This window comes from Lissotriton helveticus, chromosome 8 (assembly GCF_964261635.1).
Source record: "Lissotriton helveticus chromosome 8, aLisHel1.1, whole genome shotgun sequence".
Taxonomy (NCBI): domain Eukaryota; kingdom Metazoa; phylum Chordata; class Amphibia; order Caudata; family Salamandridae; genus Lissotriton; species Lissotriton helveticus.
This window is the reverse complement of record NC_136069.1, coordinates 14,838,311-14,852,642: the sequence shown is the minus strand read 5'-3', so window position 1 is coordinate 14,852,642 and position 14,332 is coordinate 14,838,311.

The following is a 14,332-nucleotide window of genomic DNA, read 5'->3' as shown; positions in this document are numbered from 1 at the left end:
ATTGTGTCAGACGCTTTGGAGAGGTCCAGGAAAATAAGGGCTGCCATGTCTCCTCTGTCGAGAGCAGGGGTTTCAAACCTCTTCAGTAATAAGAGCTACTTATGTTCAATGAAAATTGTCCTGAGCTACTAATATTCTTAGTGTTGTAATGACCACATCAAACAAGATTACAGTGGTGTCCACCCTATGCAAGATTACCAACAATGATCACCTCAGTGCAACATCTCTCTGTGGAACGACTCATGGAGGCCAGCGGAACTAGAACCCTCATCCACACCGATCGATCATGCCAGAAACCTCAGCATAATACTGGACAGCAGGTTAACCATGAATATCACAGATCAACGCAGTCTCCTCCGCCTGCTTCCTCACACTTTGCTTGCTATGGAAAATCTTCCAGTGGCTCCCAGCCAGCACCAGACACACCATCACCCAGGCCCTAGTCACCAGCTGAATGGACTACGGCAATGCACTGTAGGCAGGAATCACCACCCCCCTCCTGAAGAGGCTTCAAACCAGTCAGAACTCCGCAGCCAGACACATCCTCGAACTCCTCAGATGAACCCACATCACCCCTCAGCTCGGGAGACTCTACTGGTTCCCTGTACAGGAGAGATTCCAATTCAAGATGCTGATCCACACCTGCGATTAACATCCCTCTTCCTCGCTCACACCCCTCACATTCGCCGAAGCGACAGTGGAGGACATTCCTTCTCCTACCTCGTGGTGAAATCCTGGAACAACCTCCCTCTGCACCTCCGCAGCTCTACCTCCCTTCTAGAATTCAGGAAGGCTCTCAAGACCTGGCTGCTGAAGTGATCTATCTGCTAATTACTCCGTCCTCAGCGCCTGGATACCCTCCCAGGTGATTAGTTGCGCTTTGCAAATCCACTGATTGGTTTATTAATAATGTAAAAATGATTTGTCTGTTTGCAAATGCTCTACATAAGTAATGCACAACCATAGCTCAAACATCATCAGTAAATTGGTTTTGAAAATTATGTGATGGCATCTGAGACACATTTGTATCTCAAATGCACACTTTTCAATTCTGGTGTGCTTATATTAATTCAACCAAGCAAAAACCTCTAATGTAAAAAGAGAGCTACTTACAGTTAAGTAGCTCACAACCTACTTGTTGGAGAAGCCTGGCGTAGAGAGAACAGGAACCCTCTTTCGAGCACCAGTCACTTCTGGATCGCTCTCTTTGGCGACAGCTTCCTCGGGGGCTCCTCACGCTGTGAGAACATAGGTCTTCTCCTCTTAGACAGTGCCTTCTCCTGTTGGGCTAGCCATACTCATTGCACCCCTTGGATTCTAGGCTCTTTAGGAAGATTCTAGGCTCTTTAGGAAGACCTGCAGCTCCTCTAGTAGAAAGTTTTTGCATCAGGTGATGTCCCTCACATGTGGGAGACTGGCTACCAGACAAACAACATTCCTGGTTGCATAACAGCTGTTCAAGTTCTCTGCGGAGCACTCCCTTCCTTGGTCAAGACAAAATGTAAAACCAGCAACAAAGTAGGGTGTTGGATTCCATATTTATAGTCATTTTTGAAACAGGGGATGCAGATTTCTTCTCAAATGGCGCAGAACCAGTTTGGGTTGGTTCCCTCTCAAATGTAATTTGCAGGCTGCTCTCAAGAGACTGCCTTTTAGTAAAGGGATGCTTCTCAAATCAGGTACTTAGACACATTTCTCCTTGGGTGCAATACACAAGCCAACTCCAACACTCTTAAATCACAAGTTTCACAGCCTTTCAACCTGCATCCACAATCACTTATTCCTCATGAACTAGTACAACTCCGGTATCCATTGAGCACTATCCAAAGCACGCGCACAGTGAAGTGTGAGGTTTCTCCACCGGTCTCTCATAAGCCTCCTATTTATTTATTTAAAAGTTTATATAGCGCGACAGCTACCCCCAATGGGGGTGTCCCGGTGCTGAAGCAGACAGCAACAGAAGGGCCAGCAGAGGTCTAGAGGCTGGAAAAGCCAGGTCTTCAAGGCACGTTGAAAAACTGCTTCAGATTCAATTGTACGAAGAGAGAGAGGCAAGCCATTCCACATTTTGGCAGTAACCACTCCAAAGGCTCTCCCACCTGTTCTAGAGCATTGAAAGCGGGGAATTGTCAGGAGCCGAAGGTGATTGGATCTAAGGTCTCGACTATGTTGGAAGTGTTTAAGGCGAGCTCGAAGATAAGCAGGGCCCCGTCCTTGAAAAGCTCGGAAGGTCAGTATGAGAGCTTTAAACTGGATGCGCTTGGTCATTGGAAGCCAATAGAGCTTACTAAGATGGGGTGTGATTGGATGGCGAAAAGGGGATTTTACATATCAGCCCGGCCGCCGCGTTTTGGACGATCTGCAGGTGCCTGGTCAGGAAGGCAGATGCTCCAAGGTAGAGACTATTAACATAGTCAAGATTGGAGGTGATCAAGGCATGTACAATGGTTTTACGTGACTCTAGGGGTAGGAGATGCAGAAATCTGCGAGCATATGAAGCTTACCAAAACAGGAAGAGGATACCTGGCTAATTTGAGATTTACTGGACAAATCGCTGTCAAACTGAAAGCCGACGTTCCTTGCTGAGTCCACATGCTTAGGAGGGGGATTCAATTCAGGAGGCCACCACAGTAATGAGGGGGAAGGGCAGGTTTGAGTAAAAAAGAGAACCTTTGTTTTATCCGAGTTCAGCTTCAGGGTGTTAAACGACATCCAGGAAGAGATACTACACAGGCATTGTCTGAACTTAGTGAATGTAGCTTCAAATGAAAACACCAATTGGGTGTCATCGGCACATGAGATTGCTCTCACCCCATGAGATTCAACCAGCGTCGCGAGTGGGGAGAGGTAAACGTTAAAAAAGAGGGGGCTAAGTTCTGAGCCCTGGGTGACCCCGCAACACAGTGGTTTCTCGTCAGAGATAAAAGGGTGGAGTGATACTTGTTGGGTCCGACAGCTAAGGTAAGATCAAGTCCAGGACAGTGGAATGCCCTGGATCCCAAGGTTGGAAAGTCTCTCAAGAAGGATGGAATGAGAGACCGTGTCGAATGCCGCGGATAGGTCCAAAAGCACCAGCATGGCTGCTTTGCCTGCATCTACAGATTCCCGGATGGTCCCCGTAACCGCTAGTAGGGCGGTCTCGGTGCTATATCCGGATCTGAACCCGGACTGGGATTTGTGGAAGTGTTAATGAGATTCCAGATAGCTTGAAAGTTGTTCCAGGACACATTTTTCCAGGATTTTAGCTGGGGCTGGGAAGAGGGAGATAGGCACAAGAAGAGCCTGTTTTCAGTTAGTGGGGAAAATGCCAGTGGACAGAGAGGAGTTCCAGATCTTATTTAACAGAGAATTATTGAGAGGAGCCGAAGTGCTCAAGAACAGGACCAGGCAGGGATCCTTAGGAGAACCGGATTTACAAGCTAGTAATTTCTGAAGTGAAGAATATGGGGAGATAGGACGGAAGGAGGTCATGGCGTAGGTCCTAGAAGCAGTAATCAGAGGCAGACGAAAAGGCAGGCCCGGTCGCAGAATTTCCTCCCCAATGCAGAAACGGCAGTCCCAGCCCTCATCCCTACTATCCACTAAATAGCAGTACTCAGGACGGACTAACTCTCAGCCCTTTGGTAACAAAAGTCTCAATGGAATTTCTAAAGGTAGCCCGGTCTGCTTCCAGTGTCTGGATCTCCACCCCTCAGCCACAGGAGTGCAGGCAATACACTTCCACTGTCTAGGTCAGCTGTATCAATCCCTCCATCTTGTGCCATGCTGCAACCAGGTAGCATGTAAAATGGATACCGCTGGCCTTAGTAGTCAAACACACACTCAGAGTGCTACTAAAGTGCGTGTCACATGCTCAACGTATCTGCACACACAGTCGACACGTACACCGAATGTCTACTCTAGGTTTTGAATTTCACATAACATCAGGACATTAACCAAAAGGGTTCAGAAGCCCACCCTCGTAGACAGAGAAATTGGTCTGATCACCATGTAAATTGCAAACAAACAGTAAGCTGCCAATACTTTTTTTATGTGATCCACCAGGATAGGGGTAGTATTCCACTATCTTTTATGATGGCACACTTGGCGTGCCCCTCCAGGGCACAGGACAGGGCCTGGACTTCAAATTGTCATGGAGGGGGCTGGGTCTCTGCACTAGATCAGTGTGACTCCAGCGCCAAAATAAAAACCAGGATACGAGTTTCACATGCAGTTTGACACCCAGGACAGGGATAGTTAGTGTAGCGTGCTCCCCAGTCAGGCAGCATGTAAATTAATGATGCCACACACAGACCTCCGTATTACACATCTTTATTTCTCAGAGTTTAACCAGTAACTGCACGGACTGCATCATGAATTTTTTTAACCACGTCCAATCACTTTCGTCACTAGATTTTGAAGTCACTGAGGGATCATACGGGACCAACGCCCTATAATACACACAAAACTACATTGCCCCCTTTGTTAAATAAAAAGTTAAAACAAACAAAAAACAGGGACAGTCCTTGAAAATGGGCAGAGCTAAATGTGTATGTCCTGAATACAGGATGTCTTGAAAATACAGCGCAAGCAATGCCTTTGCGAGACCTAAAAACTTCTATAAATTAAAGTTCCTCAATGAGTTGTCGAGGCGCTCGAACCACTCTTCCAAACCTCCTGGTGTGAGGCAGAGGAGACATAGGAGAAGCAACCACAGCAGGCACAGGCGATCCAGACACTGACGTAGTCCGGAGCCTGTCCTGTCCTTCTGTTGATAAAGTCTCACTCCGGATGGCTTGATCTGACCGACTCCGAGGCAGGTGCTTGAATGTAAAGAATCCCTCATAATGGACTTTACCGTACGGTGAGCAGTCACCAAGTGTCACTTACTAGACACAACTTGCAGTGGATGGGCATAGAATGTAGCATCAGATTTGAGTTTTCGCTTCTGTCTGACCAGGACACGATCCCCTAACTGAGGTTTACCATTTAAGCACATCGACTCTTGTCAGCACAAGTCTTCATTCTGGACTTGTGAGATGAATCAGTGAGTCGAACTTTTTTGGCATCAAGTGTTCTTCAGTGGTCCACTGGGGCAGCTTGGTACCCATGGCTCTCCTGAATATCAAGGTGACCGGGCATTTCTTTTGTAGAATGAAGGGTAGATCTGTTGGCACGAAGGACAGAATGAAGAATCGACTTGAGCCCAAGTCCTTCTAGTGCTGCCTGCTGGACAGCCTTCTTAAGAGTGCCCATAAAATTTTCAACAGCGCCCTTAGCCTGTGGCCATAAAGGTGTGCTTTTCTGATGCTTCATGTTTAAATGACTAAGAAAGTCTTTGAATTCCCGACCATTAAATGGTGAGCCACTGTCAGATTTTAAAATAGATTGAACACCCCAGGCTGCAAATATGCCTTCTGCAGTCAACACCTACAAGAACTAAATCCCGAGCCAATTACTGAGTCAATGTTAATCTCAGGACAGGGTCTGGAGGGAGGGACAGCATCGTGTGTGATTGATGGGAACAAAGGAAGTAGAGAGGTGATTGCAATGGCCACATGGAATATAGCGGGCCTCAGGAATAAGATCGATGATCCTCATTGGAGAGACTTAATAGGCACTATGGACATAATTGCCATGCAGGAAACATGGGCGACTGAGAATTTGCTCACACTGGATGGGTATACCACCTTTTACCTCCCAGCTGTCAATTCATCGAGAGGGCGGGCTAAGGGTGGTCTGGTCACCTTGATATCTGCAAAAATCTCAGGCATATATAAAGAAATTCCCACTGGAAGCCCCTATTGTTTGGCAGTCTTAATTACATACAGGGGATTCAACGCTGTATTATTAGTTAACTTCTACAACTCCTTTGATAGAGAACACCCACTTGATAACCTGTTGAGGTTAAATTCTTTCTTAACTAGTTTTCAGGAGACTATGGAGGCTAACTGTATTGTAATTTTACTGGGTGACTTTAATGTCCATAGTTAAAGTAGAAGAATGCCCCCCGAACCTTTTGTTTGGTCCCCCAGAAGAGGAGAATATTCATTTTGAACATTCAGAACAGGGATCCTGTTTAGAATCCCTGTTAGCTGAAAATGGTCTAATGTTGCCTCTCGGGGGGGGAAGGGGGTATTCCAACTTTTACGGGACATGGCAGTGGGTCCACCATTGATTATATTTTTTTAAACAGCAGCTATAGTAGTCATATTCTCGGTTATACTGTTGTAGGGTCCCATTTTAGTGACCACAATCTTGTTGTACTAAAAATTGAAAATGTACTAGCTACTAATGTTAGCAGTGTGAGTCCAGTAGATAAATGTGATCTAAGAACATCTGATCAGGCCCGCCGAATCAAATGGTGTAAAATAATTCCAGCGGATTTTTTTGGTAACCTGTGCATAAGTAGCCAGGAGGCCTTTGCACTCTGTATGGATGATCACGTGGGAGACACCGAGGTGTTAGAGGCATATAATAGGGTCTGTGCCAATATTGTGTCCAACCTGACACAACAGTGTAAAAGGAAAACACAAGAAAGGGTGGGCTGGTTTGACAACAAATGTTCTGCTGCTAATCGCAAGTTAAAATCAGCCTTAAAATCGAAACCAGTAGATAGAAGACTAGTGGCTACCCTCAGGAAAGCATGTAAGACCGCCATCGAGAGAAGACGGCGTGAGATCAGAGAGGACGCTTGGGCCGACCTGACCTCAACTGATGTTTTGAAGAGTAGCGCCAAATTCTGGGCCGTGGTCAACCAACCATTTTTTGCGGACTCACATAATAGTGAGTTAGATTGTGGCATCCGAGAGGATAAATGGCACCTGCATTTTAAATCTGTGTATGAACAGGAAGCCCCCGGGGTCGAGGGCATGACCAGCTTATACCAACTTCCTTACAGCCTAACGGTGGATGAGGTAGAGGTGGGTCTTGCCATTGAAAAAATGACCAGCAATAAAGCTCCCGGGCCGGATGGGGTTCCCGCCGATCTTTTTAAAGTGGATATTTTATTTTGGTCCAAAATTTTAACCAGAGTTTTTAACAGCATCTTTAAAATAGGTATTCCAGCTTCATGGTCCCAATCAGTAATTGTCCCTATTTTTAAAAAAGGAGACAGGGGGGAGCCGGGAAACTACCGCCCAATATCCCTAATTGATTCTGCGGTTAAGGTCATAGGGAGAGTGGTTCTCAGTAAACTTACTGATTGGCTAGGTGAGACTAACATTCTCTCACCCCTTCAGTATGGTTTTAGAAAGGGAAGGAGCACCATCGACCAGAGTTTAAACCTACAACTGTTGATAGGAAAATACACCATAGCTAAGCCTGGATCCTTGTACATCGCCTTCATGGATCTGTCCTCGGCCTTTGACCGAGTTAACAGATCCAAGCTGTGGGGTCAGCTCCTCAGCATAGGCATCGATCCAAACATTGTGTACTTCCTAGCAGACCTCCACAAAGACCTTACCGCCACTGTCCGTTATGACAGAAAAGGGAATTGCACAGGGAAAATTCATATTACTAACGGTGTTAGGCAGGGATGTATCCTTGCCCCCCTGTTATTCACTTTATATATTAACAATCTGGGCGGAATACTGGATACAGCTTGCATAGACATACCCAGGGCAGGGAAATATACATTGCCCGCACTATTGTACGCAGACGATGCTGCTCTTATAGCTAGAACCGCAGTAGGTCTGCAAAGTCTGTTAAATTCGTTTTATAATTTTATGATAAAGCTGGACTTAAGCATCAATTTTGGTAAATCCCATGTAATGGTAGTAGGGCCTAAAACTAAGGCAAAAAAACAAGCCATGACGTTACACTGTAATGGTCACAAATTATCTAGAGTTCCCAGATTCCCTTATCTGGGTGTAGTGTTTGATGATCGTTCTACATGGCTTCCCCAAATGCTGGAGAAAAAAAAGGTCTTAACACGATCCATATCTGCAGTTCTCGGCTTTTCACGTAAAATCGGGGTGAAGCCCATAGAGGCTGTTTTAAAAGTGTACGCTGCCAAATGCATAGCCATTGTTATGTATGGTGCAGACCTGTGGGGTTTTAGGCCTGTCAAATTTCTTCAAGTGATCGAAGACAACTTTTTAAAATCCATCCTTTCTTTACCAAAATCTACGGCAAGCTTTATCGCACATCAGGAATGTGGGGTGGATTTTTTGGAGGATCGGGTCGCTATGGCTCCCCTCCTGAAATGGATTTCTGTGTGGCTCAACCCAGAGCTTGAAGTCAATCATGAAATCCTGAAGGATTGCCTTAAACTAGATCACTGGAACAAGATCCCCTGGCTGAATTATGTTGAGCAGTTGTGTGCTAAGCTAGGAAGGCCTGAATTGTTCCATAACCCCTCTGCCCTTGTGAAGGCAGATTTGAAGTGGACAAAGAACACTTTTCTGCTGTATAGTGGAATGGACAGGGAAAACAGGGAGTTGATAAAACCCTCGGTTAGGTCGCATCAATTGATTGTTTCCTCAGACCATGACCCGGAATTTTATCTGAAGGTTGTAAATAACCCAAGCCATAGGTACCTTCTCACCAAGTTCCGCCTGAACAAAGTTCACCTGTTAATTTCTGGTCGTCCTGGTTGGACCAGGGACTCGGAACTGAATCTATGTACTTGTGATGGTCATTCAATTATGGACACCGCCCACTACCTGTTCTTTTGTTTCCACTTTAAATCTATTAGGGAAAAATTTATTATCCCCATGCTAAAAGGGAGAGGGTTTAGGCAGGTCAAACCAGCGTTACTATACCTTCAGATGCTAAATGATATCTGGCAAATCTATAACGTGGCCAAATTTTTAACTATCGCAGTTAGACTGGGCAAAAAGATTAATTGGGTGTAGAATACCTATCAACAACAATCATGCTTACTGTAAAAATTGAATCCAGTTTTTTAAAATTTTGTAATGTTTTTATTGTGACTGATAATTGTAATCTTTTTTAATGATTCATTGTGCTTTTTGGACCATTGTTTATGTGTGTCTTGTACTTTTATGGTTTTGAAAATTCGAACCGAATAAAGTATTTCTTGACTTGACTTGATGCCTTCTAGTCTTTCAATTACTCGATCATGAGTGACTGACGGAAGGTCTTCCACTAGAGGAAAATTGTGGGCAGACTTACTATATTCTCAAGGAGTACAGTTTAGCAGCCGCAAATGCTGTGTTTCGTGAGGAGAGAGCAGCAGAGCACCATATTTACAGAAATATGACACACTCCTCCCCTCTCCCTACCGCCGGCAATGAAATATGCTGCAATGCGCCATGGACACCTTTGCACCAGAGTGCAAGGGTGTCTCTGTGAGTCTAGCATGGGTTGTGGACTGTACAGTACAAAATACCATGTTTAGACTAAGTTTAAACCTTTTCCCACTTTTTATATGTGCTGTACAGTGCAGCACACATACAAAGTCGAAAAAGAAAGGAGAAATGAAAGCATTTCTCCTTCATATCGCCTATTTGAAATTGGCTTCTATTTTCTCACGCTAAACCTGGTCTGCTTTTTTAAGTAAATAGGGCTTAGTGTCAGAAATGTTGGTTAGGTGCATGGGAACGCCCATGCACCCCCCTTGGAGTTAAGTAAGGCAAATACTTTCTAGTGTTTTTCTAGCGCTAAACAAGTATGGCGCTGGAAAGTAAGTCTAATAAAAATGAATAGCGTCTTTGTGTCACAAACACGGCACTAAATCTTAGTAAATATACCCCTTGGAGTACTCATCTACTATCACCTTGAGGTAATGACCATTTGCAAGGGCTCCAAAGAAATCAATTGCAATTTTATCGCAAATATGTTTCGGAAAATCTGACTTGTTTTGGGAGATAAAGAGTTACACAAATGACAAGCCTGGAACTCTCTCATCAAGTTGAGGTAACCAAACACGGTCCCGGAGGACTCACTTTGTGGTGACAATTCCACAATGTTATTCATGTGCCACTTCAATGACTTTCTGTCATAAATTTTCAGGAACGACAATTCTCGACCCTACCAAGATAATCCCTTCTGTGTAACTGACAGTTCATCACACACATTCTTGAATTTCTGATATTCAGTGTCGTTTTCAAGAGGCTGAGCATGTGTTCTCCAGGATTGATGCATAATAATGTCTTTGAGGATGAGCTTATTACTATCTGCATTTGTAGCAGCACATATTTGCTTCAAGGACACAGATACAGGAGTGTTGGATCTGCTAATGAAGTTAATGTAGGCCTCAGCCACTTTAAAAGGGGTTCCCTGACACTTTATGGGCACTCGAGAAAAGTAGCCAGCTGGGTTTTGATCCTTCCCTGACCAGTGCACAATGGTGTAAGCATACTTTTGCAGTCGCAGCCCCCCCTCTCAATGCGAGGGGGCATCTTAGCCTTCGGATTGTCAAAAATAGTGATTAGCGCTTGGTGATCAGTAACAAGTGTAAAATGCTTTTTATACAAGAAACACATGAAAATGTTCACAAGCCCGAGTAAACTTGTTCCGTCGGTGACAAACTTCAGCTAGCATAAGCTACAAATAGGCCTAGGTGGAGCTTGCGGAGTTTCAATCCATGGAGTTACTAAAAAACTGCCAAATTCAGCACAGTTCTGTGAGTGGGCGAAGGATTGCTCGGCAACCCCTAATGAAGTCCCCTTGATTGCTGAGGGAAGTAGAAACCATCCTGTTACCGTCAGCAAGTCCCACACAGCGAGATTACTGAGATCTCGTCAGAGACCTGCCCTCTTTCTCAACCACTCTGCAAATGCGCCTCAAGGGGTATTACTGGTTGTGGGATGCAGTCCCCTTGGCTGCTGAGGGGCTTTTTGGGCCAAGAACCCCCATTGTAGCAACCAGTAAGTCCCACGCAGTACAACCTTGTCAAAAACAATGCCCCCTTTCTCTACCACTCTGCAAACTTGTCTCCTGGCACAATTTTAGTTGGGGGATGAAGTCCCCAGGCCTGCTTAGGGTGAATGGGGGCCAAGAACCCCAATTGTTGACACCAGTAAGTCCCCAACAACTGAATTGCTGAGACCTTGCTGGAGGCCCTCCCCCTTTCTCAACCACTCTGCAAACACACCTACTGGCGCACTACTCACTGGGGGAAGAAGTAACCTTGGCTGCTGAGAGTCATTGGGGGCCAAGAACCCCTATTGTTGCCACCAGTAAGTCCCAAACAGTGGGATTGCTGAGACCTCGTTGGAGGCCCCACCCACTTTCTCAACCACTATACAAACGCACCCTCTGTCACACTACTGATGGGGGATTAAGTCCCCTTGCCTGTTGGGGGTCGTTTGGGGTCAAGAGCCCCGCCTGTTTCCACCAGTAAGTTCCACACAGCTGGGTTGCTTAGAGCTCATCCAAATCCCCACCCCCTTTCTCTAAAAGTACCTCCTGGCACACTACTGGTTTCTGGATGAAGTCTAGGGGTGAAGGCACTGAAAACCTCGCTCCGCTGGCTGGCAGAGTTTTTGCCAAACTCTGCCTTCTAAGCGGAGCACGGAGTGGCAAAACTCTATGAACTCAGGCTGGCAGAGCGGAGCTTACCGCCCACCCCTAGCTACAATACACCGTCAGGCATTTGCAAGTCTATTATGTTAAAAAATATCATGCCCAAACCTACTGGGCTGGCATCCACAACAATCTCTGCATACAATTTCAGATTAAAGTAAGCCATTTCAGCTTCATTTTGAATTACATGCTTAATTGTGTTGAAATTTTGATCACTCTCCAGTGACCACTAAAATGAAGCGTTCTTTATCGTTAACTCTCTCAAAGAGTCACTCACAGTGGCATAGTCACAGATATACCGGGAGCAGTTGCTGGCCATACAAAGAAAACATTACAGCATGATTACATCTTGGCAGGGGAAGTAGAAGACAAAGCCTTAACCTGGCTGGCTCGGGGGTCATACTCCCTCTGAGAAAATGTGCCCAGAGAACTTTTATTTTGTTCAGTGAAACTCCACTTTACAGCATTCAATGTGAGACCGGCATCAGAAAGTAGACGCCACACTTGTGACCAGGTGCGTATTTCTCCTCGTCTGCTGCTCTGATCGGTCTCTGACCTTTTATACACACAAGAGGCATGTGAACTCGCATAGAAGCCCGCCCGTTTGGCCCCGCCCCACACACTAGCAGTGTGCACCTTCTTCCCGCCATTTACCCACTATGATGGACAGCTCACTCAAGGGACCCCTGCGCCCTTCGGCGCGATGGCATAGTAACACACACATGGTCACTGGAGACAACTCTTCTGGCACTTTACGCAGCTGTAGTGTAGGAAAGGTACTGTGAGAAGTTGGCCTGATATGCAGTGCTCACTATTCTAGTGATCACTATGCATCAGTCCAGACAACCCTTATTGATGATTGGTTGTAAGTCAACCTTATAGACCAGCTATCCTAGTAGCATGGATACGAGCAGTCTAAGGCTAAGACTCTAGAGGACGTGTTAAGCCAGCTGTTTTACCATCACATATACCCCTTGAACACCAAGTGAAAGGACACCACACAAGTTGTTATGAAAAATAAAGTATATTTATTTATAACAAGACTACCCTGGCTCTTTATGAGACAGGGAGCTAAGCACACAACAAAACTCTTACGAAAATACTTAAAGTCGCACAATTTACACAAATGCCCGAGGGGCACGAAAAACCATATACACAAGAAGTGGAATGCGAAATTACTAGCAGGTAAGTACTATTCTCATAGGCTTTAGAATCGCTAGGACTGGACTACTGAACCTTTAGATTACAAGCAGGAGGCCTAGGGACGTCGTGTGCAGAGTGGGAACTCTCACACGTAAGGCGGGAAAAAGTCTATGGAGGCTAGTAAAGACAAAGTTACTGATCTCGGGCGAACCCGACTAGGTAGGTCAAAAAAGAAAGTGGATCCGGACACTTAGAGTGTTGGACTACGCTGGAGCACCGGAGTACTCGGTTTACCTAGCCCAGGGGCTGCGGCTGCATAGGGTTCAAGTGGCGTCGGAAACCCTCGTTGACGAACCAGGAGCCTGAAGAAGGAAGTTGCTGGCAGGCGGCCAGTGAAGAAGTTCGTGGTGATCCAAGCCTGGATCAGGGAAGAAGAAGACCTGTAAGCAGAGGGGACCAAGTTCTGAATCACTAGCCAGTGATTTAGGTGGGCACCAGAGTGGCACCGGACGAAGTCACCTCGACCAGGTGAGTGGGCGCTGCTGGGCTCTGCAGTCTCTCGGACCAGGAGGCGTTGTCAGCGACCAGGATGGAGGTGCGAGCTGTCCCACGTCGCTGGACCCAGGATTGGGGCAACAAGTCTTGGCAAATGCAAGCCCACGCGGTGGACTTAAAATGGAGTCTGGAGTGGACCAGGAGGGTCCAGGGTGCTCCTCTGTTGGAGGGGAGCAAGGGCTAGTCTGGAGCAACCAGACCAGCGGTGTTAGTTGTCGTGAAGCGTCGTAAAAGGGCCACTAGCCAACGGGCAAGTGACCTGGACAACGCGGTGAGCAGCAAAGAGCAGAAGGGCCCCACGCAGATCTCGTGGATGCAGGGGGGCTGAACTTCGGTGCTGAAACTGCTCAGGGTCGGGGCTTCTCTTACCCCAAAGCACTCAGTCGAGGGTCACTCGGTGGTCGTGCTGGACAAGCGTCGTGCAGTCTTGATGATGGCCGGTCCCTCGAGGTCTCGTCGCACCCACGGGTCTCAGCTGGGCTGAAGATGTAGGTTGAGGTCAGAGGTGCCAGGGAAGCCGGTTCTCGTCGAGCTGGGCAGTCTTGATCCGGAGGAGAGACTTACAGCAGACCGCGATGCTTGGTTGGTGCCTGCTGCTGCAGGGTGACTACTCCTTAGTCACAAGGGAGAAATCTTAGGAAGAGTCTTGAGTTCCTCTCGTAGAAAGTCGGTTCAGGATTCAAAGATTGATTAAATTGGAAGGGGGCCTGCTCCTACCTTTATCCTGCAAAAGGGGGCTGACACGCGACTAAGTCCTGCCCTATGGGTGGGACTAGGAGGGGGGTGGTTACACCCCTCTCCTTTGGCGGGCTTTTCCCCAGCTCAGGGGCTGGTGTGCCCCTGGAACTGGTTCAAGCCGGTTATGCATAGTGAGCACCGGGGTGCCACTTGCAGTCACCTTCCTCTAAAGCCCTGCCTACCTAGGATGCACAAAATCCTGTCTGGGACGGTGCCAGGAATCCCTTTGTCCTTGCCTCCTGCGCTGGGAGGACTCCCAGCAACAGGAGGGCAGACTTGTGTCTCGGTGGCAGCATCCATCTTGTGGAGCTGAGGCTATGTCTGACTTTAACCGGGGTTACAGGTTACCAACATGTCGTGTCCCTCTAGAAGGGTGGAATGCTAACCCCGTCGCCAGAATTGGCGAGGGGTTAGTATTCCAATT